This window comes from Hemitrygon akajei, chromosome 10 (assembly GCF_048418815.1).
Source record: "Hemitrygon akajei chromosome 10, sHemAka1.3, whole genome shotgun sequence".
Taxonomy (NCBI): Eukaryota; Metazoa; Chordata; class Chondrichthyes; order Myliobatiformes; family Dasyatidae; genus Hemitrygon; species Hemitrygon akajei.
In genome coordinates this window covers 177,232,654-177,256,623 of record NC_133133.1, presented here as the reverse complement: position 1 = coordinate 177,256,623, position 23,970 = coordinate 177,232,654, and the positions used below count along the sequence as shown (strand labels likewise).

Sequence of the window (23,970 nt, the reverse complement as noted above, 5' to 3'; positions counted from 1 at the left end):
TGAAGCTGCACACTCTCTCCACTTCTGATCCCTCTATGAGGATTGATATATGCTCCTTCATGTTACCCTTCCTGAAGTCCAAAATCAGCTCTTTAGTCTTACTGATGTTGAGTGTCAGGTTGCTGCTGTGGAACCACTACATTAGTTGGCATATCTCACTCCTGTACCCTCTCCTCACCACCTGAGATTCTACCAACAATGGCTGTATCATCAGCAAATTTATAGATGGTATTTGAGCTATGCCTAGCCTCACAGTCGTGTGTATATAGAGAGTAGAGCAGCGGGCTAAGCACGCACCCCTGAGGTACGCCAGTGTTGATCGTCAGTGAGGAGGATATGTTATCACCAATCCGCACATATTGTGGTCTTCCGGTTAGGAAGTTGAGGATCCAATTGTAGAGGGAGGTACAGAGGCCCAGGTTCTGCAATTTCTCAATCAGGATTGTGGGAATGGTGGTATTAAATGCTGAGCTATAGTCGATGAACAGCATTCTGACATAGGTGTTTGTGTTGTCCAGGTGGTCAAAAGCCGTGTGGAAAGCCATTGAGATTGCATCTGCCATTGACCTGTTCTGGCGATAGGCAAATTGCAATGGGTCCAGGTCCTTTCTGAGGCCAGGAGTTCAGTCTAGTCATGACCAACCCCTCAAAGTATTTCATCACTGTAGATGTGAGTGCTACCAGGTGATAATGATTAAGAGGTCATTAAAGAGGTTGTGATGAGCAAACTGTAGGGCCTGAAGGTAGATAAGTCCTCTGGTCCTGATGGGATGTATCCCAGGATGCTGAGGGAATTGGCAGAGGTTATAGTAGACGTGATGGTAATCATTTATCAAAACTCTCTCGACTCTGGGCAGGTCCCGGCAGATTGGAAGACAGCAAATGTCACACCACTTTTTAAAAAAGGATGTAGGCAAAAGCTGGGCAACTATAGGCCAGTTAGCTTAGCATCTGTAGTCAGGAAAATGCTTAAAGCTGTCATTAAGGAAGAAATAGCGGAACATTTAGAAAGGAGTGGTTCCATTAGACAGACATAGCATAGATTCAGAAAGGGCAGGTCCTGTTTGACAAACTTATTGGAGTTCTTTGAGGACAAGAGGGGAATAGGTGGATGTCATATACTTCCAAAAGGTGTTCGATAGGGTGCCGCACAAGAGATTTATAAGAAACAGATGCATGGAATCGGAGGCAGTGTATTAGCATGGATAGTGGATTGGTTAACCAATAGAAGGCAGAGACTTGGTATAAATGGGCGTTTCTCTGGTTGGCAATCATTGGTGAGTGGGGTGCCGCAGGGGTTGGTGCTGGGCCTGCAGCTGTTTACCATTTACATTGATGATTTGTGTAGCATAGCTCAATTTGCTGATGACATTAAACTGAGTGGAAAAGCAAATTGTACAGAAGATGTGGAGGGTCTGCAGAGGGATATAGATAGGTTAAGTATGTGGGCCAAGGTCTGGCAGATGGAATACAATGTTGGTAAATGTGAGATCATCCACTTTGGAAGGAATAATAGAAGAGCAGATTATTATTTAAATGGTTAAAGTTTGCAGCATGTTATTGTGCAGAGAGACTTGGGAGTGCTTGTTCATGAATTGTAAAAAGTTGCTTGCAGGTACAACAGGTTATTAAGAAGTGTGGCGGCTGCAATTACCAGCCACACCATCAACCAGGCATATTAAAGTGTCCTGTAGCCGACCATCCTCCTGATAATCTGGTAAATGACTGAGTTGTTGCATTACACCAGCCTAAATAGATGGGGCTGGATAATAGGATTGTGCCATTCTGCTACTGCCAGAGGTGTGTTCTCTGGAGCTGCTTCATTTATGCCATATCTTTTTAAGGAGAGGAATGTTTCTCTCCTCTGCAATTTACTATGGACTGGCCAGCATCAAATATAATCCCGCAGTCAGGAGATGAGTGGTGTCTCTTGGCTTGAGGAGTATTTATTATGTTGTTGTAACCAAATTCTGTTTTGTTTAATTGATTCAAGTTTGGACTCTAGAACAGTTCTTTTGAGTTTGTAAGCGTTTTGGGTAAATAAAACCCCTATTTTTTTCACCTTTACCTGCTCTCCTAGTTTTATGCTTACCCTGGTCCTTCACAAGAAGGCAAACAGAATGTTGGCCTTCATTGCTAGAGGGATTGAATTCAAGAGCAGGGAGGTCATGCTGCAACTATACAGGGTACTGGTGAGGCTGCACCTGGAGCACTGTGTGCAGTTCTGGTCTCCATACTTGAGGAAGGATACACTGGCTTTGGAGGGAGTGCAGAGCAGGTTCACCAGGTTGATTCCAGGGATGAAAGGGTTAACCTATGAGGTGAGATTGAGTCACCTGGGACTATACTCTCTGAAATTCAGAAGAATGAGAGGGGATCTTATAGAAACATACAAAATTTTGAAAGGGATAGATAAGATAGAAGTAGGAAAGCTGTTTCCATTGGTAGGTGAAACTAGAACTAGGGAACATTGCCTCAAGATTCAGAGGAGAAGATTTAGGATAGAGATGAGGAGAAACTGTTTTTCCCAGAGAGTGGTGAATCTGTGGAATTCTCTCCCCAGGGAAGCAGTTGAGGCTTCTTCACTAAATAGATTCAAGATATAGTTAGATAGATTTTTACATAGTAGGGGAGTTAAGGGTTATGGGGAAAAGCCAGGTAGATGCAGCTGAGTTTATGGACAGATCAGCCATGATCTTATTGAATAGTGTGGCAGCCTCAATGGGCCAAATGGCCTACTCCTGCTCCTATTTCTTATGTTTATTCTTCTTCGGCACTGGTATAATTGTTGCCTTTTTGAAGCAAGTGGGAACTTCCACCCATAGTAGTACGAGGTTGAAAATGCCCTTGAATACTACCGCCAGCTAGTTGGCACAGGTTTTCAGAGCCTTACCAGGTACTCCATCGGAACCTTCTGCCTTGCAAGGGTTCACCCTCTTTAAAGACAGCCTAACATTGGCCTCTGAGACATTGATCACAGGGTCATCAGGTGCAGCAGGGATCTTCACAGCTGCAGTAGTGTTCTCCCTTTCAAAGCGTGCATATAAGGCATCGAGTTCATCTGGTAGTGAAGCAGTGCTGCCATTTATGCTATTGGGTTTCGCTTTGTAGGGAGTAATGTCTTGCAAACCCTGCCAGAGTTGCCATGTATCCGACGTCGTCTCCGACCTCCTACAAAATTGTCTCATCGCCCTTGAGATAGCCCTCTGCAAAATTATATCTGGTTTTCTGGTACAGGTCTGGGTTGCCAGACTAGAATGCTACAGCTCTAGCCTTCAGCAGACGACATACCTTCTGGTTCATCCACAGTTTTTGATTTGGGAATGTACAGTAAGTCTTAGTAGGCACACACTCATCCACACAGGTTTTAATGAAGTCAGTAACAACTGCAGCATACTCATCTAGGTTCAAAGATGAATCTCTGAATACAGTCCAGTCCATCAAGTCAAAGCAGTCTTGTAAGCGCTCCTGTGCTTCCCTTGTCCATACCTTCTTGGTCCTCACTATTGGTGCTGCAGTATTGAGTCTCAGCCTATACTCAGGGAGTAAAGTACAGTAGATGATCAACTTCCTGAAGTGAGGGCGTGGAATAGCACGGCAAGCATTCTTGATGGTAGAGTAGCAATGGCCCAGTGTGTTGTTTCCTTTGGTATTGCAAGAGATCTGTTGATGGTAGTTGCTTAGTGATTTTTTCAGACCGGCCTGGTTAAAATCACCCAAACCGATGGTGAAGATGTTAGGATGCGCTGTTTTGTGCATGTTGATCCCATTGCTCAGATCATCTAAAGCCTGCTTGACATTGGCCTGAGATTAACTCTAAACTGCTACCAAAATGACCCCAGAGAACTCCCGTGGTAGGTAAAAAGGATGGCACTTAACTGCTAGATATTCCAGGTCTGGTGAGCAGAATTGGGACAGCACTGATATATTTGTGCATCAAGAAGAGTTGATCATGAGGCATACTCCTCCACTTTGCTTTTGGGAGACTCTATAGGTCTATCCTGACAGAGTATAATAAACCCGTCGATCTGAATCGCTGCATCCGGTACAGAAGGGGTTAACCAGGATTCCGCAAAACAAAGGACACACATGGTCCTAATGTCCCTCTGATTCAGCACCTTAGCTCTGAGATCATCGATTTTATTCACCAGAGGCTGCACGTTTGCCAGCCAGATAGTCAGTATAGGGAGTTTAAAACCCCGCTTCTTTAAACGCACTTGTAACCCCACTCTACACCAGCGCTTCCTCTGAGGTGTCCTATGTGGGTGCTTCCGATCCCCATCGATGTTGTTTCCATCGGTTTCAAGCAGCAATAGTTCATTTAAACATATCAAGTCCAATATGGCCCCTCCTCTTGTTAAACTATTTACATATTGATTTAAGAAACTTAACTGGAGACACCTCTGCCCCATCTAAACCCCTTGGACTAAGAAGGTCCCAGTTTATATTAGGGAAGATGAAATCCCCCATGACAACAACCCTATTATTTTCACACATTTCCTTAGACTGTTCATCAATGTCCCAGTGATTATTAGGGGGGTCCGTAGTACAATCCCATCAGTATGATTGCACCCTTCCTATTCCTGAGTTCTAACCAAATGGACTCAGTGTCTGACCTGTTATGTCTCCCCTGAGTGAAGCTCTGATATTGTCCCTGATTAGTAGTGCAACTTCCCCCTTCTTTTACTTCCTCCTCTATTTTTTCTAAAGCTTTGAAAACCTGATTATTAATCACTCATTCCTGCCCCTCTCTCAACCAAGTTTCAGTCACGGCTACAACATTGTAGTTCCATGTACTGATCCATGCTCTAAGTTCATCACCCTTACCATAATACTGCTAGCATTAAAATATACACACTTCCAACCATCCAGCCCATCATACCTATAATTTCAATTTTGCATTTCAACATTTTCTCTGACATCTACCTTCCGATGAGATCCTCCCCTTTCTGGCCAGGGGCTCCGGTTCCAGCTGTGCCTCACACAGCTCGGTTGTTGCAATGCAACAATCTCCTTTAAAGTATAACAACAGAATGGTAGGTAAATTTCCGAAGGAGCAAAGCAGGGTCACAAACCAAACAGAGGCCAGCATACATCAGGGCTTTGGGGCTCCAGGACGTTTTGGGGGCTAAAGGTTACAGGGAGGAAGAGGGAATCAGAGCAGGAAGGTGTGGCTACAAGTGAAAGATAAGCAACATTTGGAATCTGACTGAAAAATTAGGTTTATTTCTGCAAAATGCTGGAGAAACATAGTTGCTCAGGCAGCATCTATGGAGAGGAATAAACAGTCAATGTTTTGAGCCTAAACCCTTCACCATGACTAGTTTGTTTAGATGTCATCTGACATACGAGTTCCTGTACCATTTTGTGTACGTTGGTCTATATTTCCAGTATCAACAGAATCTCTTTGAGTTTTATATCTGCTTTGTAAGTGGGTTGGACTTTGACATTTGACATATGGAACGCCTGCTGATATTAAGTATATTGTTGTGGGAGCTTGCTTCGTTAAAGTAGCTGCTGAGTTTTCTACATAAAAATATTGACTGTTTTTGAGGCATGCCGCGGAACCGGCAATTGCAGACACATTTAATGGTATCTTGCTGACCCAGAGATTTCCGCGTTTCAGAATTCGCTGCCGGTGAGGTGACCCTGCGATCAAATGCGCAGGCGCCAGCGTCACTGACACCCCGAAAATCTCGCATGCGCTCAGTAGACAAAAGGCTCTGGAGGATCGGCTGCAGGTAGGAGCGGGGATCCAAGCAGGGTTTTCATTAGCTTCGGTGTCTGCGATTGAGGAACAATTATTGTGAGCTCCGGACACAGCGTGGCCCCGCAACTCTAGACGGTACCCTGTCCTTTTCCCGTCTCTCTTCTCTCAGACCCACGATCCGTAACCGGGCCCCGGGGAATTTTCTGCTGACGAACGAAAATGCTGACGCCATTTCAGCGGCGCATGCGCATCGCTGGGACCTTGACTTGTCTCGTTCGTGTTGTTTTCTGGGTATAGACGCAGCCATGGGTGACTCTTCCAGTACATTTCGTGCCAGTCCGTAGGACGTATTCGAAAGTGTAAGTAGAGAGACTGGGAGTGGATGGGTCTCCCATACGCTGCCGAATATTAACTATCTAAATCTAACGATTAGGAACACGGAACAAAAATATTGTTCCGAAATAAACTTGAAGGGTTTACCTTCCAGTCAATAAAAGTGTCAGTTAGTGCTGTATGAAAAAAAAAGAAAATCCTTCCATCAGCTTTAGTTCTTGAGAAAATCACTTCAGTTCTACCTCCTCTTGTTCTGGACCTTTCTGACTGTAAGAATATGTTTTCTACCATTCCCTCTGGGTACACAATAATATCATAAAACCACAAGCTATAGGAGCAGACTTAGGCCATTCAGTCCATTGGGTTTGCTCCACCATTCCATCATTGCTGATCCCAGATCCCACTCAAGCCTATACACTTGCCTTCTCACCATATCCTTTGATGCCCTGACGGATCAGGAAGCAATCAAATTCTGCCTTAAGTGTACTCATGGACTTGGTCTCCACCTCAATCTGTGGCAGAGCATTCCATAGATTTACTACTCTTTTGCGAAATGTTTGTCCTTACCACTGTTTAAAGAGTTGCCCCTCAATTTTGAGGCTGTGCCATCTAGTTCTAGATACCTGCACCAAATGAAATATCCTCTCCACATCTAACCTATCTGGTCCTTTCAACATTCAGTAGGTTTCAATGAGATCCCCCCACCCCAGCATTCTTCTGAATTCCAGAGAGTACAGATCCAAAGCTGCCAAATGCACCTCATATGTTAACCCTTTCTTTCCATGAATCATCCTCATGAACCACTGCTAAACTCTCTGCACTGACATAGTGGAGCATACATGAGGTTTAGGAAGCAAGGATCAGATGGGTCTATTGAGGAATATAGGGTAGCAAGAAAGGAGCTTAAAAAGGGGCTGAGAAGAGCAAGAAGAGGGAATGAGATGGCCTTGGTGAGTAGGGTAAAGGAAAACCATTCTTCAATTATGTGGAGAACAAAAGGATGACAGGAGTGAAGGTAGGACCGATTAGAGATAAAAGTGGGAAGATGTTCCTGGAGGCTGTGGAAATGAGCGAGGTCCTCAATGAATACTTCTCTTCGGTATTCATCACTGAGAGGGAACTTGATGACGGCGAGGACAATATGAGTGAGGTTGATGTTCTGGAGCATGTTGATATTAAGGGAGAGGAGGTGTTGGAGTTGTTAAAATACATTAGGATGGATAAGTCCCCGGGGCCTGACGGAATATTCCCCAGGCTGCTCCACGAGGCAAGGGAAGAGATTGCTGAACCTCTGGCTAGGATCTTTATGTCCTCGTTGTCCACGGGAATGGTACCGGAGGATTGGAGGGAGGCGATTGTTGTCCCCGTGTTCAAAAAGGTAGTAGGGATAGTCCAGGTAATTATAGACCAGTGAGCCTTACTTCTGTGGTGGGAATGCTGTTGGAAAAGATTCTTAGAGATAGGATCTGTGGGCATTTAGAGAATCATGGTCTGATCAGGGACAGTCAGCATGGCTTTGTGAAGGGCAGATCATGCCTAACAAGCCTGATAGAGTTCTTTGAGGAGGTGACCAGGCATACAGATGAGGGTAGTGCAGTGGATGTGATCTACATGGATTTTAGTAAGGCATTTACAGTGTTGGATCTCCTGTTAGGGAATGCGATAGGTCAGCTGACAGATGTATGTGTTGGGGAGCACTTCGGGTCCAGTGATCACAATAGCATTAGCTTCAATATAATTATGGAGAAGGACAGGACTGGACCTAGAGTTGAGATTTTTGATTGGAGAAAGGCTAACTTTGAGGAGATGCGCAGGGATTTAGAGAGAGTGGATTGGGTCAAGTTGTTTTATGGGAAGGATGTAATAGAGAAATGGAGGTCATTTAAGGGTGAAATTATGAGGGTACAGAATCTTTATGTTCCTGTTCGGTTGAAAGGAAAGGTTAAAGGTTTGAAAGCACCATGGTTTTCAAGGGATATTAGAAACTTGGTTCAAAAAAAGAGGGATGTCTACAATAGATATAGGCAGCATGGAGTAAAGGAATTGCTCGAGGAATATAAAGAATGTAAAAGGAAACTTAAGAAAGAGATTAGAAAAGCTAAAAGAAGTTACGAGTTTGGTTTGGCAAATAAGGTGGAAGTAAATCCGAAAGGCTTCTACAGTTATATTAAAAGCAAGAGGATAGTGAGGGATAAAATTGGTCCCTTAGAGAATCAGGGTGGTCAGCTATGTGTGGAGCCGAGGGAGATGGGAGAGATTTTGAACGATTTCTTCTCTTCGGTATTCACTAAAGAGAAGGATATTGAATGGTGTAAGGTGTGGGAAACAAGTAAGGAAGTTATGGAACCTATGACAATTAAAGAGGTGGAAGTACTGGCGCTTTTAAGAAATTTAAAAGTGGATAAATCTCCGGGTCCTGACCAGATATTCCCCAGGACCTTGAGGGAAGTTTGTGTAGAGATAGCAGGAGCTCTGATGGAGATCTTTCAGATGTCATTAGAAACTGGGATTGTGCCGGAGGATTGGCGTATTGCTCATGTGGTTCTATTGTTTAAAAAGGGTTCTAGAAGTAAGCCTGGCAATTATAGACCTGTCAGTTTGACATCAGTGGTGGGTAAATTAATGGAAAGTATTCTTAGAGATAGTATTTATAATTATCTGGATAGACAGGATCTGATTAGGAGTAGCCAGCATGGATTTGTGCGTGGAAGGTCATGTTTGACAAACCTTATTGAATTTTTTGAAGTAGTTACAAGGAATGTTGACGAGGGTAAGGCAGTGGATGTAGTCTATATGGACTTCAGCAAGGCCTTTGACAAAGTTCCACATGGAAGGTTAGTTAAGAAGGTTCAGTCGTTAGGTATTAATGCTGGAGTAATAAAATGGATTCAACAGTGGCTAGATGGGAGATGCCAGAGAGTAGTGGTGGATAATTGTTTATCGGGATGGAGGCCGGTGACTAGCGGGGTGCCTCAGGGATCTGTTTTGGGCCCAATGTTGTTTGTAATATACGTAAATGATCTGGATGATGGGGTGGTAAATTGGATTAGTAAGTATGCTGATGATACTAAGGTAGGAGGTGTTGTGGATAATGAGGTGGGTTTTCAAAGCTTGCAGGGAGATTTATGCCGGTTAGAAGAATGGGCTGAACGTTGGCAGATGGAGTTTAATGCTGAGAAGTGTGAGGTTCTACATTTTGGCAGGAATAATCCAAATAGAACATACAGGGTAAATGGTAGGGCATTGAGGAATGCAGTGGAACAGAGAGATCTAGGAATAACAGTGCATAGTTCCCTGAAGGTGGAGTCTCATGTAGATAGGGTGGTGAAGAAGGCTTTTGGAACGCTGGCCTTTATAAATCAGAGCATTGAGTACAGAAGTTGGGATGTAATGTTAAAATTGTACAAGGCATTGGTAAGGCCAAATTTGGAATATTGTGTACAGTTCTGGTCACCGAATTATAGGAAAGATATCAATAAATTAGAGAGAGTGCAGAGACGATTTACTAGGATGTTACCTGGGTTTCAGCACTTAAGTTACAGAGAAAGGTTGAACAAGTTAGGTCTCTATTCATTGGAGCGTAGAAGGTTGATGGGGGGATTTGATCGAGGTATTTAAAATGTTGAGAGGGATAGATAGAGTTGACGTAAATAGGCTGTTTCCATTGAGAGTAAGGGAGATTCAAACGAGAGGACATGATTTGAGAGTTAGGGGGCAAAAGTTTAAGGGAAACACGAGGGGGTATTTCTTTACTCAGAGAGTGATAGCTGTGTGGAATGAGCTTCCTGTAGAAGTAGTAGAGGTCAGTTCAGTTGTGTCATTTAAGGTAAAATTGGATAGGTATATGGACAGGAAAGGAGTGGAGGGTTATGGGCTGAGTGCGGGTAGGTGGGACTAGGTGAGATTAAGAGTTCGGCACGGACTAGGAGGGCCGGAATGGCCTGTTTCCATGCTATGATTGTTATATGGTTATATGGTTATTTGACAAGGTTCCACGCGGTAGGTTTATTCAGAAAGTCAGAAGGCATGGGATGCAGGGAAGTTTGGCCAGGTGGATTCAGAATTGGCTTGCCTGCAGAAGGCAAAGTTTCGTGGTGGAGGGAGTACATTCAGATTGGAGGGTTGTGACTAGTGGTGTCCCACAAGGTTCTGTTCTAGGACCTCTACTTTTTGTGATTTTTATTAACGACCTGGATGAGGGGGTAGAAGGGTGGGTTGGCAAGTTTGCAGACGACACAGGTTGGTGGTGTTGTAGATAGTGAAGAGGATTGTCGAAGATTGTAGAGAGACATTGATAGGATGCAGAAGTGGCAGATGGAGTTCAACCCGGAGAAGTGTGAGGTGGTACACTTTGGAAGGACAAACTCCAAGGCAGAGTACAAAGTAAATGGCAGGATACTTGGTAGTGTGGAGGAGCAGAGGGATCTGGGGGTACATGTCCACAGATTCCTGAAAGTTGCCTCACAGATAGATAGGGTAGTTAAGAAGGCTTATGGGGTGTTAGCTTTCATAGAAACATAGAAAATAGGTGCAGGAGTAGGCCATTCGGCCCTTTGAGCCTGCACCGCCATTCAGTATGATCGTGGCTGATCATCCAACTCAGAACCCTGTACCTGCTTTCTCTCCATACCTCCGATCCCTTTAGCCGCAAGGGCTATATCTAACCTCCTCTTAAATATAGCCAATGAACCGGACTCAACTGTTTCCTGTGGCAGAGAATTCCACAGATTCACCACTCTCTCTGTGTGAAGAAGTTTTTCCTCATCTCGGTCCTAAAAGGCTTCCCCTTTATCCTTAAACTGTGACCCTTCGTTCTGGACTTCCCCAACATCGGAAACAATCTTCCTGCATCTAGCCTGTCCAATCTCTTTAGAATTTTATACGTTTCAATAAGATCCCCCCTCAATCTTCTAAATTCCAGTGAGTATAAGCCTAGTCGATCCAGTCTTTCTTCATATGAAAGTCCTGCCATCCCAGGAATCAATCTGGTGAACCTTCTTTGTACTCCCTCTATGGCAAGAATGTCTTTCCTCAGATTAGGGGACCAAAACTGCACACAATACTCTAGGTGCGGTCTCACCAAGGCCTTGTACAACTGCAGTAGAACCTCCCTGCTCCTGTACTCAAATCCTTTTGCTATGAATGCCAACATACCATTTGCCTTTTTCACCGCCTGCTGTACCTGCATGCCCACCTTCAATGACTGGTGTACAATGACACCCAGGTCTCGTTGCACCTCCCCTTTTCCTAATCGGCCACCATTCAGATAATAATCTGTTTTCCTGTTCTTGCAACCAAAGTGGATAACCTCACATTTATCCACATTAAATTGCATCTGCCATGAATTTGCCCACTCGCCTAACCTATCCAAGTCACCCTGCATCCTCTTAGCATCCTCCTCACAGCTAACACCGCCGCCCAGCTTCATGTCATCCGCAAACTTGGAGATGCTGCATTTAATTCCCTCGTCTAAATCATTAATATATATTGTAAACAACTGGGGTCCCAGCACTGAGCCTTGCGGTACCCCACTAGTCACTGCCTGCCATTCTGAAAAGCTCCCGTTTCCTCCCACTCTTTGCTTCCTGTCTGCCAACCAATTCTCTATCCACATCAATACCATACCCCCAATACCATGTGCTTTAAGTTTGCACACTAATCTCCTGTGTGGGACCTTGTCAAAAGCCTTTTGAAAATCTAAATATACCACATCCACTGGCTCTCCCTTATCCACTCTACTAGTTACATCTTCAAAAAATTCTATAAGTTTCGTCAGACATGATTTTCCTTTCACAAATCCATGCTGACTTTGTCCGATGATTTCACCTCTTTCCAAATGTGCTGTTATCACATCTTTGATAACCGACTCTAGCATTTTCCCCACCACCGCTGTCAGACTAACCTGTCTATAATTCCCCGGTTTTTCTCTCCCTCCTTTTTTTAAAAAGTGGGGTTAAATTAGCCACTCTTCCAATCCTCAGGAACTAATCCAGAATCTAAGGAGTTTTGAAAAATTATCACTAATGCATCCACTATTTCTTGGGCTACTTCCTTAAGCACTCTGGGATGCAGACCATCTGGCCCTGGGGATTTATCTGCCTTTAATCCCTTCAATTTACCTAACACCACTTCCCTACTAACATGTATTTCCCTCAGTTCCTCCATCTCACTAGACTCTCGGTCCCCTACTGTTTCCAGAAGATTATTTATGTCCTCCTTAGTGAAGACAGAACCAAAGTTGTTATTCAATTGGTCTGCCATGTCCTTGTTCCCTATGATCAATTCACCTGTTTCTGACTGTAAGGGACCTACATTTGTCTTGACCAATCTTTTTCTTTTCACATATCTATAAAAGCTTTTACAGTCAGTTTTTATGTTCCCTGCCAGCTTTCTCTCATAATCTTTTTTCCCCTTTCCTAATTAGTTCATCCATGCGATCTTTAAATGCTTGCCATTGCATATCCACTGTCAACCCTTTAAGTATATCATTTGCCAGTCTATCTTAGCTAATTCACGTCTCATACCTTCAAAGTTAACCTTCTTTAAGTTCAGAACCTTTGTTTCTGAATTAGCTATGTCACTCTCCATCTTAATGAAGAATTCCACCATATTATGGTCACTCTTACCCAAGGGGCCTCGCACGACAAGATTGCTAACTAACCCTTCCTCATTGCTCAATACCCAATTTAGAATGGCCTGCTGTCTAGTTGGTTCCTCAACATGTTGGTTCGGAAAACCATCCTGCATACATTCCAAGAAATCTTCTTCCTCAGCACCCTTACCAATTTGGTTCACCCAATCTATATGTAGATTGAAGTCACCCAATATAACTACTGTTCCTTTATTGCAGGCATTTCTAATTTCCTGTTTAATGCCATCCCCAACCTCACTACTACTGTTAGGTGGCCTGTACACAACTCCCACCAGTGTTTTCTGCCCCTTAGTGTTATGCAGCTCTACCCAAATCGATTCCACATCCTCCAGGCTAATGTCCTTCCTTTCTATTGCGTTAATCTCTCTAACCAGCAACGCTACCCCACCTCCTTTTCTTTCCTGTCTATTCCTCCTGAATATTGAATATCCCTGGATGTTGAGCTCCCATCCTTGGTCACCCTGGAGCCATGTCTGTGTGATCCCAACTATATCATAATTCATTAATAACTATCTGCACATTCAATTCATCCACCTTGTTACGAATGCTCCTCGCATTGACCAACAAAGCCTTCAGGCTTGTTTTTACAACACTCTTAGCCCTTATACAATTATGTTGAAAAGTGGCCCTTTTTGCTTTTTGCCCTGGATTTGCCTGCCTGTCACTTTTACTTTTCACCTTACTACTTTTTGCTTCTACCCTCATTTTACACCCCTCTGTCTCTCTGCACTTGTTCCCATCCCCCTGCCACATTAGTTTAAAGCCTCCTGAACAGCAGTAGCAAACACTCCCCGTAGACAATTGGTTCCAGTCCAGCCCAGGTGCAGACCGTCCTGTTTATACCAGTCCCACCTCCCCCAGAATTGGTTCCAATGCCCCAGAAATTTGAATCCTTCCCCCTTGCACCATTTTTCAAGCTATGTATTCATCTGAAATATCCTCCTATTTCTACTCTGACTAGCACGTGGCACTGGTAGTAATCCAGAGATTATTACCTTTGTGGTCCTACTTTTTAGTTTATCTCCTAACTCCCTAAATTCACCTTGTAGGACCTCATCCCGTTTTTTACCTATATCGTTGGTACCTATGTGCACCACGACCACTGGCTGTTCACCCTCCCATTCCAGAATGTCCTGCAGCCGCTCAGAGACATCCTTGACCCTTGCACCAGGGAGGCAACATACCATCCTGGAGTCTCGTTTGCGGCCGCAGAAACGCCTATCTATTCCCCTTACATCGAATCCCCTATCACTATAGCTCTCCCATTCCTTTTCCTTCCCTTCTATGCCGCAGAGCCACTCATGGTGCCATGAACTCGGCTGCTGCTGCCTTCCCCTGATGAGACATCTCCCCCAACAGTATCCAAAACATCTATCTGTTTAGGAGGGAAATGACCTCAGGGGACTCCTGCACTACCTGCCTCCTGCTATGCTGTCTAGTGGCCACCCCTTCCCTTTCTTCCTGTGTAGCCTTTACCTGCGATGTGGCCAACTCTCTGAATGTGCTATTCACGACTTTCTCAGCATCACAGATGCTCCAGTATGAATCCAATCGCAACTCCAGACGCTCAATGCGGTCTGCCAGAAGCTGCAGCTGGACACACTTCCTGCACACATAGTCGTCAGGGACACTGGAAGTATCCCTGATTTCCCACATGCTGCAGGATGAACAAACCATGGGGCCGATCTCAGCTGCCATGACCTACCAGATACTTGCCTCAGCTTTTGAAACTTTCTCCTTTTAAAGGAACTTACCCGGCCTTACCTCACTTGGAGTGAAGCACGTCCTCAGCCTCTGCACGCCAAAGCCTCTCGAGACAAAGCCTTCCTACTCTGTCCCCCGCTCCATCTAACTGTTCTCTTTCTGTCTTTCTTTTTAAATCTTTTTATTAATTTTAAGAAAAACATAAGTGAAATATGAATACAAAACATTTGAGAGTACATAATTAATAGTTTAAATAGACAATCAGATATGTAATAATCAATATATAAAGCCTCCCAAACTCATAGTATTAATGTAAAAGAATCGAAAAAGAGAAACCCCCCCCCCCAAAAAAAACTAAAAGAAAACTTTAAAAAAAAACTAACCAACATGGGCAATTGCATAATGTTAAATACATACAGTAGTGCCGATAACTCCGAACCTCCATCCAAATAATTAAGGATAATAACAGTAAGGTTTAGGATCAGACCATTTAACTCATATGAAAATGTTGAATAAATGGTCTCCAAGTTTCTTCAAATTTAACTGAAGAATCAAAAACCACACTTCTAATTTTTTCTAAACTCAAACAAGAAATAGTTTGAGAAAACCACTGAAATACAGTTGGAGGGTTAATTTCTTTCCAATTCAGTAAAATAGATCTTCTAGCCATTAGTGTAACAAATGCAATCAATCGTTGAGATGAAGCGGATAGACGATTATTATCTATCATTGGTAAACCAAAAATTGCAGTAAAAGGATGTGGTTGGAAATTGATATTTAAAACTCTTGAAATAATATTAACAATATCTTTCCAATAATTTTGTAAACAAGGACAAGACCAAAACATATGAGTCAATGAAGCAACATCAGAATGACATCTGTCACAAGTTGAATTAACATAAGAATAAAATCGAGCAAGTTTATCTTTAGACATGTGAGCTCTATGTACAACCTTAAATTGTATTAGGGCATGTTTAGCACAAATAGAGGACGAATTTACCAATGACAAAATTTTTTCCCATTGCTCAGTAGATATAGGACAATGCAATTCTTCTTGCCATTCCTTCTTAATTTTTTCTGATACGTCTGGCTGTACACTCATAATCATATTATAAATGATAGCTACTAAACCCTTTTGACAAGGATTGAGGGCTAAAATTCTTTCTGTAATGTCCAATGGACATTCTTTCGAAAAAGACTTTAATTCATTATACAGAAAATTTCTGACTTGCAAATATCTAAAAAAATGGGTTTTAGGTAAATTATATTTATTAGATAGCTGTTCAAAGGACATAATGTTATCATCCAAAAACAGATCACGAAAACATGTTATACCTTTTGTTTTCCATAATAGAAAAGCTTGATCTATAGATGAAGGCCGAAAGAAGTAGTTAGATACTATAGGACATGACAGCATAAACTTATTCAAGCCAAAAAATTTACGAAATTGAAACCAAATTCGTAATGTATACTTGACTATGGGATTAGTTATCTGTTTATTCATTTTAAATAACGAAAAAGGAAGTGAAGATCCTAAGATTGAGATCAATGAAAAATCTTGCACAGATTTACATTCCAAATTTACCCATTGTGGGCAAGCAGCTGTAGTCGATTCTTGTGTCCAGAATATTAAATACCATATGTTAACTGCCCAATAGTAAAATCTTAAGTTTGGTAGAGCCAAGCCGCCCTCCTTCTTAGGCTTCTGTAAATATTTTTTGCCTAGTCTAGGATTTTTGTTCTGCCACAAATAAGAAGATATTTTAGAGTCAACCATATTAAAAAATGATTTAGGAATAAAAATTGGTAATGCTTGAAATAAATATAAAAATTTAGGTAGTATCATCATCTTAATGGCATTAACTCTGCCTACCAAAGACAAAGATAATGGAGACCACCTATTAGCAAGTTGTTTAATTTGATCGATTAAAGGTAGAAAATTAATTTTAAATAAATCTTTATGTTTTTTAGTAATTTTAATACCTAAATAAGTAAAATAATCTGTAACAATTCTATATGGTACATGATTATAAATTGGAACTTGCATATTTAATGGAAATAGTTCACTCTTATTAAAATTCAATTTATAACCAGAAAAGTTACTAAATTGAGCGAGCAAAGAAGAAATAGCAGGAATAGATCTTTCAGGGTCAGATATATATAATAACAAGTCATCCGCATATAATGATACCTTATACGTCGTCTCCCCACGGGTAATACCGAAAATATTGGGTGATTCACGAATAGCTATAGCCAAGGGTTCTAAAGCAATGTCAAATAATAAAGGACTTAAAGGACAACCTTGCCTTGTACCACGAAATAGCTGAAAAAAAGGTGATCTTTGATTATCGGTAAAAACCAAAGCTAGGGGTTTATGGTATATTAATTTAATCCATGATATAAATTTTGAACTAAAATTAAAATGTTGCATTGTATTAAATAAATATGGCCATTCGACTCTATCAAATGCTTTTTCGGCATCTAAAGAAATGACACATTCTGGTATTTTAGATGAAGAGGTATAAATAATATTAATTAATTTTCTAATGTTAAAAGATGAATAGCGATTTTTAATAAATCCAGTCTGATCTTCAGAAATAATTCGAGGTAATATATTTTCTAATCTAATAGCCAAAATTTTACTAAAAATCTTAAAATCCGTATTCAACAAGGATATAGGCCGATAGGATGCACATTCAGTAGGGTCTTTATCTTTTTTAAGAATTAAAGAAATAGAAGCTTCATAAAAAGATTGTGGTAGTTTACCTATACTTAATGCATCTTTAAAAATTTTACAAAGCCAAGGAGAAAGTATGGAAGAAAAAGATTTTAAAAATTCTGTAGAAAAACCATCTGGACCAGAAGCTTTACCCGAATTCATTGAAAAAATAGCCTTTCCTATTTCAGACTCCGTAATAGGTGTATCCAAAAATACACTATCCTCAACAGTTACTTTTGGAATATTCAATTTCCTTAAAAATTCATTTATTATAAAAGAGTCCTTAGTACATTCTGATTGATATAAGGAATCATAAAAATCTTGAAAGGCTTTATTTATCTCTTTGTGATCGATCGTCAAAGTACCATCTTGTTTACGAATCCTAGTAATCTGTTGTTTATCTGAAACAATTTTCAATTGATTAGCTAGTAATTTACCAGACTTACCTCCATATATATAGAATTGGGCTTTTGATTTAATTAACTGACTTTCAATCGAAGAGGATAATAGTAAGCTATGCTCCATTTGAAGTTCCACTCTTTCTTTATAAAGTTCTTTGCTAGGGGTCATTGAATAAATCTTGTCAATTGCTTTAATTTTATCAACTAGTATTAATATTTTAGAATTAGTTCGTTTCCTAACTCCAGCAGAATATGAAATAATCTGTCCATGAATATATGCCTTAAAAGTATCCCACAAAGTTCCACTAGAGATCTCTGCTGTAAAATTTGTTGAGAAAAACAAATCAATTTGCTGTTTAATAAAGTTGACAAATTCAGGATCCCGCAATAAAACTGGATTAAACCTCCAACCTTTAGTATTAATAGATGAATCCGTCACCTTAATAGATAACTTCAAAGGTGCATGATCAGATATGGTAATAGAGTCATATTTACAATCCATAACATCTGTAAGTAAATGGTGATCAATGAAAAAGTAATCAATTCTTGAGTAATTATGGTAAACATGGGAAAAGTATGAAAACTCTTTATCGTTAGGGTGTAAAAAGCGCCAAATTTCACAAATAGCTGAATCAATCATAAAAGAGTTAATAAGAGAAGCCGATTTATTCGGAAGAGTTTGGGTGGGCTTGGATCTATCCATCAAAGGGTTTAAACAACAGTTAAAATCCCCACCCATTATCAATCTATATTGATTCAAATTAGGAAAGGATGTAAATAAACATTTAAAAAATTCAGGACAATCAGTATTTGGAGCATAAACATTAACTAAAACAACTTTTTGATTAAAAAGTAGACCAGTAATAAGCAAAAATCTACCTTGCGGATCTGAAATTGTTTCATGATGTATAAAAGTTGATGAATCTATAAAAATAGAAACACCTCTCACTTTGGCTTGCGAATTTGAGTGATACTGTTGGCCCTTCCAAAACCTAAACAACCGTTGACTATCCACCTTCCTTACATGAGTCTCTTGTACAAAAATAACATTAGCATTCATTCTATGGAATACTTTGAATGTTTTTTTCCGTTTGATCGGATGATTTAAACCATTAGTATTCCAAGAAACAAAGTTAATAGTCCTATCCATATTGACAATATTTATTACAATTAACACATAAGTTTGAAAAAAAAGTGAACTCATGAACCCGGAAGAAGGAAGTAAGTTCAAGGAGAAACCGGAAGTCACGGCACTGCAACCATTTTTGTAGTTTCATATAAGCCCATGAAATAAAACTAAGCAGAAAGCAAGCAAAAAGAAAAGAAAAAAGAAAAATCCCCCTCCCTCCACCCTCAAAACCCCAGGAAAAAAGCCAAAAAGAGGCAAGCAAGCAGTCTAATACTAAAATTACCCCCGTGTCTCAAGACGGCAACTCAGACGCAACAAAGTTAAAAAAATACAAACAACCCACATTATAAGAGAGGGTTGGTATAACAAAAGTTAAAATATAAAATTAGTATTGTTCTCTTTAAATAGTCCCGCTGCCTCATGATCCGACTTACACGCACTTGCGCAGTCATGCCCCCATTAAACTGCTGAGGAAAAAAAAAGTCGAGGGATAGGGTTTAAGAGACGCGATGTAATGATGCAGCTCTATAAAACTCTAGTTAGGCCACACTTGGAGTACTGTGTCCAGTTCTGGTCGCCTCACTATAAGAAGGATGTGGAAGCATTGGAAAGGGTACAGAGGAGATTTACCAGGATGCTGCCTGGTTTAGAGAATATGGATTATGATCAGAGATTAAGGGAGCTAGGGCTTTACTCTTTGGAGAGAAGGAGAATGAGAGGAGGTATGATAGAAGTGTACAAGATATTAAGAGGAATAGACAGAGTGGACAGCCAGCGCCTCTTCCCCAGGGCACCACTGCTCAGTACAAGAGGACATGGCTTTAAGGTAAGGGGATGGAAGTTCAAGGGGGATATTAGAGGAAGGTTTTTCATTCAGAGAGTGGTTGGTGTGTGGAATGCACTGCCTGAGTCAGTGGTGGAGACAGATACACTAGTGAAGTTTAAGAGACTAAGGTGGGGGGTTATATGGGAGGCAGGGTTTGAGGGTCGGCACAACATTGTGGGCCGAAGGGCCTGTAATGTGCTGTACTATTCTATGTTCTATATCTCATGCTATCCTGAGATATGGGGCCCAAAAATGTTGACAATACTCCCAAGTGTGGCCAGACCAGTGTCTTATAAAGGCTCAGCATTATCTCCTTGCTTTTATATTCTATTTCCCTTGAAATAAATGCAAACATTGCATTTGCCTTCTTTACCACAGACTTGGTGTGTAAATTAACCTTCAGGGAGCCTTGCATGAGCATTCCCAAGTCCCTCTGCACCTCTGATGTTTGAACCTTCTCCCCATTTAGATAATAGTCCGCACTATTGTTCCTTTTACCAAAATGCATTATCAGATATTTCCCAACACTATTCTATCTGCCAATTTTTTGTGTAGTCTTCCACCTTATCAAACGACTTCTGAAAATCCAAGTATTTGTGATCTACTACCTCTCCTTTGCTTACTTCCTCAAAGAACCCTAACAGATTTGTCAGGCAAAATTTCCTTTTACAGAAACCATGCTGACTTCGACTTATTGTATCATTGACTTATTTTCTTCAAGTACCTCGAAACCTCATCCTTAATAATAGACTCCAACATTTTCTCGACCACTGAGGTTAGGCTAACTGGCCTATAATTTCCTTTTTTTTGCCTTCCTCCTTCTTAAAGACATTTGCAATCCTCCAGTCCTTACTTGGATTTTCAGAAGGCCTTTGACAAGGTGCTGCATTTGAGGCTGCTTAGCAAGATAAGAGCCCATAGAATTACAGGGAAGTTACTAGCATGGGTGGAATATTGGCTGATCGGCAGAAAACAGAGTGGGAATAAAGGGATCCTATTCTGGCTGGCTGCCAGTTACCAGAGGAGTTCCACAGGGTTCGTTGTGGGACTGCTGCTTTTTACAATGTATGTCAGTGATTTAGACTATGGGATTAATGGATTTGTGGATAAATTTGCCAATGATACAAAGGTAGGTGGAGGAGCGGGTAGTGTTGAGGAGACAGAGAGCCTGCACAGAGACTTGGTTAGTTTAAGGGAATGGGCAAAGAACTGGCAAATGAAATGAAATAAACAGGCAGACTATTATTTAGATGGGGAGACAGTTTAAAATGCAGAGATGCAAAGGGACTTGGGAGTTCTTGTGCAGGATACCCTGAAGGTAAACCTCCAGGTTGAGTCAGTGGTGAAGAAGGAGAATGCAATGTTAGCATTCATTTCTAGAGGTATAGGACATAAGAGCAGGAATGTGATGTTGAGGCTCTATAAGGCACTCGTGTGACCACACTTGGAGTATTGTGTGAAGTTTTGGGCACCTTATTTTGGAAAGGATATACTGACATTAGAGAGGGTTCAGAGAAGATTCACAAGAATGGCTCCAGGAATGAAAGGGTTACTGTATGAGGAACATCTGGCAGCTCTTGGGGTTGCCTGGAGTTCAGAAGAATGAGGAGAGATTTCATAGAAACATTCCGACTGTTAAAGGCCTGAACAGATTAGATATGGCAAAGTTACTTCCCATGGTAAGGGAGTCTAGGACAGGAGGGCATGACTTCAGAATTGAAGGACGTCCATTTAGAACAGAGATGTGGAGAAGTGATTTTAGTCAAAAGGTGGTAAATCTGGAATTTGTTGCCATGAGTGCCTGTGGAGCCAAGTCATTGGGTGTATTTAAGGCAGAGATAGATAGATTCTTGATTAGCCTGGGCATCAAAGGGCATGGAAGAAGGCGGGGGAGTGGGATGGCTGGAAGAATTTGCTCAGCCCATGATCAATGGGCTGAATGGCCTACTTCTGCTCCTATATCTTATATTTTATGGTCCTCTGGGACCATGTCAGAGTCAACTGATTCTTGAAAGATCATGACCAATGCATCCGTTACCTCTTCAGCAACCTCTCTCAGTACTCTGGGATGTAGTCCATCTGGCCCAGGTGACTTGTCTACCTTCAGACTTTTGAGTTTGCCTAGCACTTTTTCCTTTGTAGTATCAATGGCACTCACTCCTGCTCCCTGATACATACAGACCCCTGCATCTGTTTTCACTGTAGAAGATACTAGTAGTATGCCAAAGTACCGATTAAGTTCATCTGCCATTTCTTTGTCTCCCGTCCCCCTTTACTACCATACCAGCATCGTTTTCCAGTGGTTCAATATCAACTCTCACCTCCCTTTTACTCTTTATATAACTGAAAATACTTCTGGTATCTTGCTTTATATTATTTGCTCGTCTACCCTTGTATTTCATTTTTTCCCTTCTTACAGTTTTCTTAGTTGGCTTCTGTTAGATTTTAAAAACTTTCCAATCATCCAGATTCCCACTCATTTTTACTATCTTATATGCCCTTTTATGCAGTCCTTAACTTCCCTTTGTTAGCCACAGTTGCCTACCCCTGCCATTTGAGAATAACTTCTTCTGTGGGACATATCTATCCTGCACCTTGTGAACAATTCCCAGAAACTTCGGCCATCTCTGTTCTGCAGTCATCCCCACCAGTATCCTCCTCCTCCTCAAAACTGCAGTGTGAATTCAATTATATTACCGTCACTGTCTCCTAAGGGTCCATAATAAGATCTGTGTTATTACACAACACCAACACCCAATCTAATTTGGCCTTTCCCTGAGTAGGCTCAAGCACAAGCTGTTCTAAAAAGCCATCTTGTAGGCATTTAAAAAATTCTCTCTTGTAATTTGACACCAACCTGATTTTCCCAATCAACTTGCTTATTGAAGTACCCCCATTACAATTGTGTCATTACCCTTATTACATGCCTTTTCCAGCTCCCTTTGCAATCTCAACTCCACACCTGGGCTGCCATTTGGAAGCCTATATATGATTCCTATATTTTTTTTTACCCTTGCAATTTCTTAACTCCACCCTCAAAGATTCAACATTCTTTGACCCTATATCACCTCTTTCTAAAGATGTAATTCCATCACTTACCAACAGAGCCACACCACTGCCTATGCCTTCTTGCCTGTCCTTTCGATACAAAGAATATCCTTTGATGTTAAGCTTCCAACTGTGGCCGCCTTTCAGCCGCAGCTTAGTGATACAGCGTCATACCGACCAATCTGTAATTGCACCACAAGTTCATCCACCTTATTCCGAATGCTATGCACATTTAAATACAGCACCTTCAGTCTTGCATTCTTCGCCTTTTTGGATTTTGTCTCTGTAATACTATTTAGCTCTTTGCTTTGTCTGCATTTGTACCCAATTATTGGCTTGTCCTTCCTTACATTCATGTTACACCCATAATCTACTTGTAAACCTGCTGGCTCATCCTTAGCTCTATCATCCTGTTTCCCATCCCCCTATCATTTTAGGTTAAATGACTCCCAACAGCACTATTAAATCTGCCTGCATGAATATTGGTTCCCCACAGATTCAAATGCAACCCAACCCTTTTGTACAGGTCCCACCTGCCCCAGAAGAGGTCCCAATTATCGAGAAATCTGAATCCTTGCCCCCTGCTCCATTTCTTCAGCCACACATTTACTGCCATCTCATTTTATTCCTACCCTCACTGTCACTAGGCACAGATAGCGGGTGGGGGGGGGGGGGGGTGCGGGAGAGTCATGTCTCCAGGAGGAGCCATGTGGGAAAAAGTACAGTCGACATTTCGGGTCGAAACCTCGACTGCTTTTTTCCATAGATGCTGCCTAGCCTGCTGATTTCCTCCAGCATTTTGTGTGTTGCTCGGATTTCCAGCATCTGCAGATTTTCTCTTGTTTGTAATGTAATATCATATGTTCTCTGTAGCATTGTAGGACTTGACCAGAACTTGAAATATTACTAATGGAGACAAACTGAGCCAAGTCATAGATTGAAAACAGGCAAAAATGTCCCATTCTGATACCAACAGAAGAACAGTCAGAGAACTTGTTGCAAACACAAGGAAATCTGCAGATGCTGGAAATTCAAGCAACACAAAATGCTGGTGGAAGGGCGAAGGGTCTCAGCCTGAAACGTCAACTGTACTTCCTATAGATGTTGCCTGGCCTGCTGCGTTCCACCAGCATTTTGTGTGTGTTGCAGAGAACTTGGTGATCTCTCCCATGCCCATTTAGAAGATGAGATGTTTATTTATTTATTGAGATTTGAGTCCTTTGAGCCACAATGCCCAGCAATCCCCTGATTTAATCCTTGCCTAACAACAGGGTAACTTAATATGATCAATTAACCTGCCAAACTACGTACCTACCTGTGGGAGGAAGCTGGAGCACCCAGAGTAAACCCATTTGGTCAAGGGGAGAACATACAAGCTCTTACAGGCTGTGATGGGATTGAACCCAGGTCGCTGATTCTGTAAAGCGTTCTGCTAACCACTATGCTAC

General features: G+C 41.5%; 2 protein-coding genes across 5 annotated transcripts in view; one reads left to right on the top strand and one right to left on the bottom strand.

The window, feature by feature from the left end:
- LOC140735011 (protein mono-ADP-ribosyltransferase PARP11-like) overlaps window positions 1-23,970 on the bottom strand; it is a 232,557-nt gene that overhangs the window by 162,768 nt on the left and 45,819 nt on the right. The gene's annotated exons all lie outside the window — the stretch shown is intronic.
- Window positions 5,699-23,970, top strand: part of LOC140735010 (uncharacterized) — a 35,217-nt gene continuing 16,945 nt past the window's right edge. Inside the window, exon 1 of one of the 2 annotated variants that reach the window (XM_073059821.1) lies at window positions 5,699-5,741. The gene's annotated coding sequence lies outside the window, so the exon portion shown is untranslated. Of the gene's footprint in view, window positions 5,742-6,006; window positions 6,070-23,970 lie in introns of those variants that run through there. The other variant, XM_073059822.1, reaches the window with a different exon arrangement.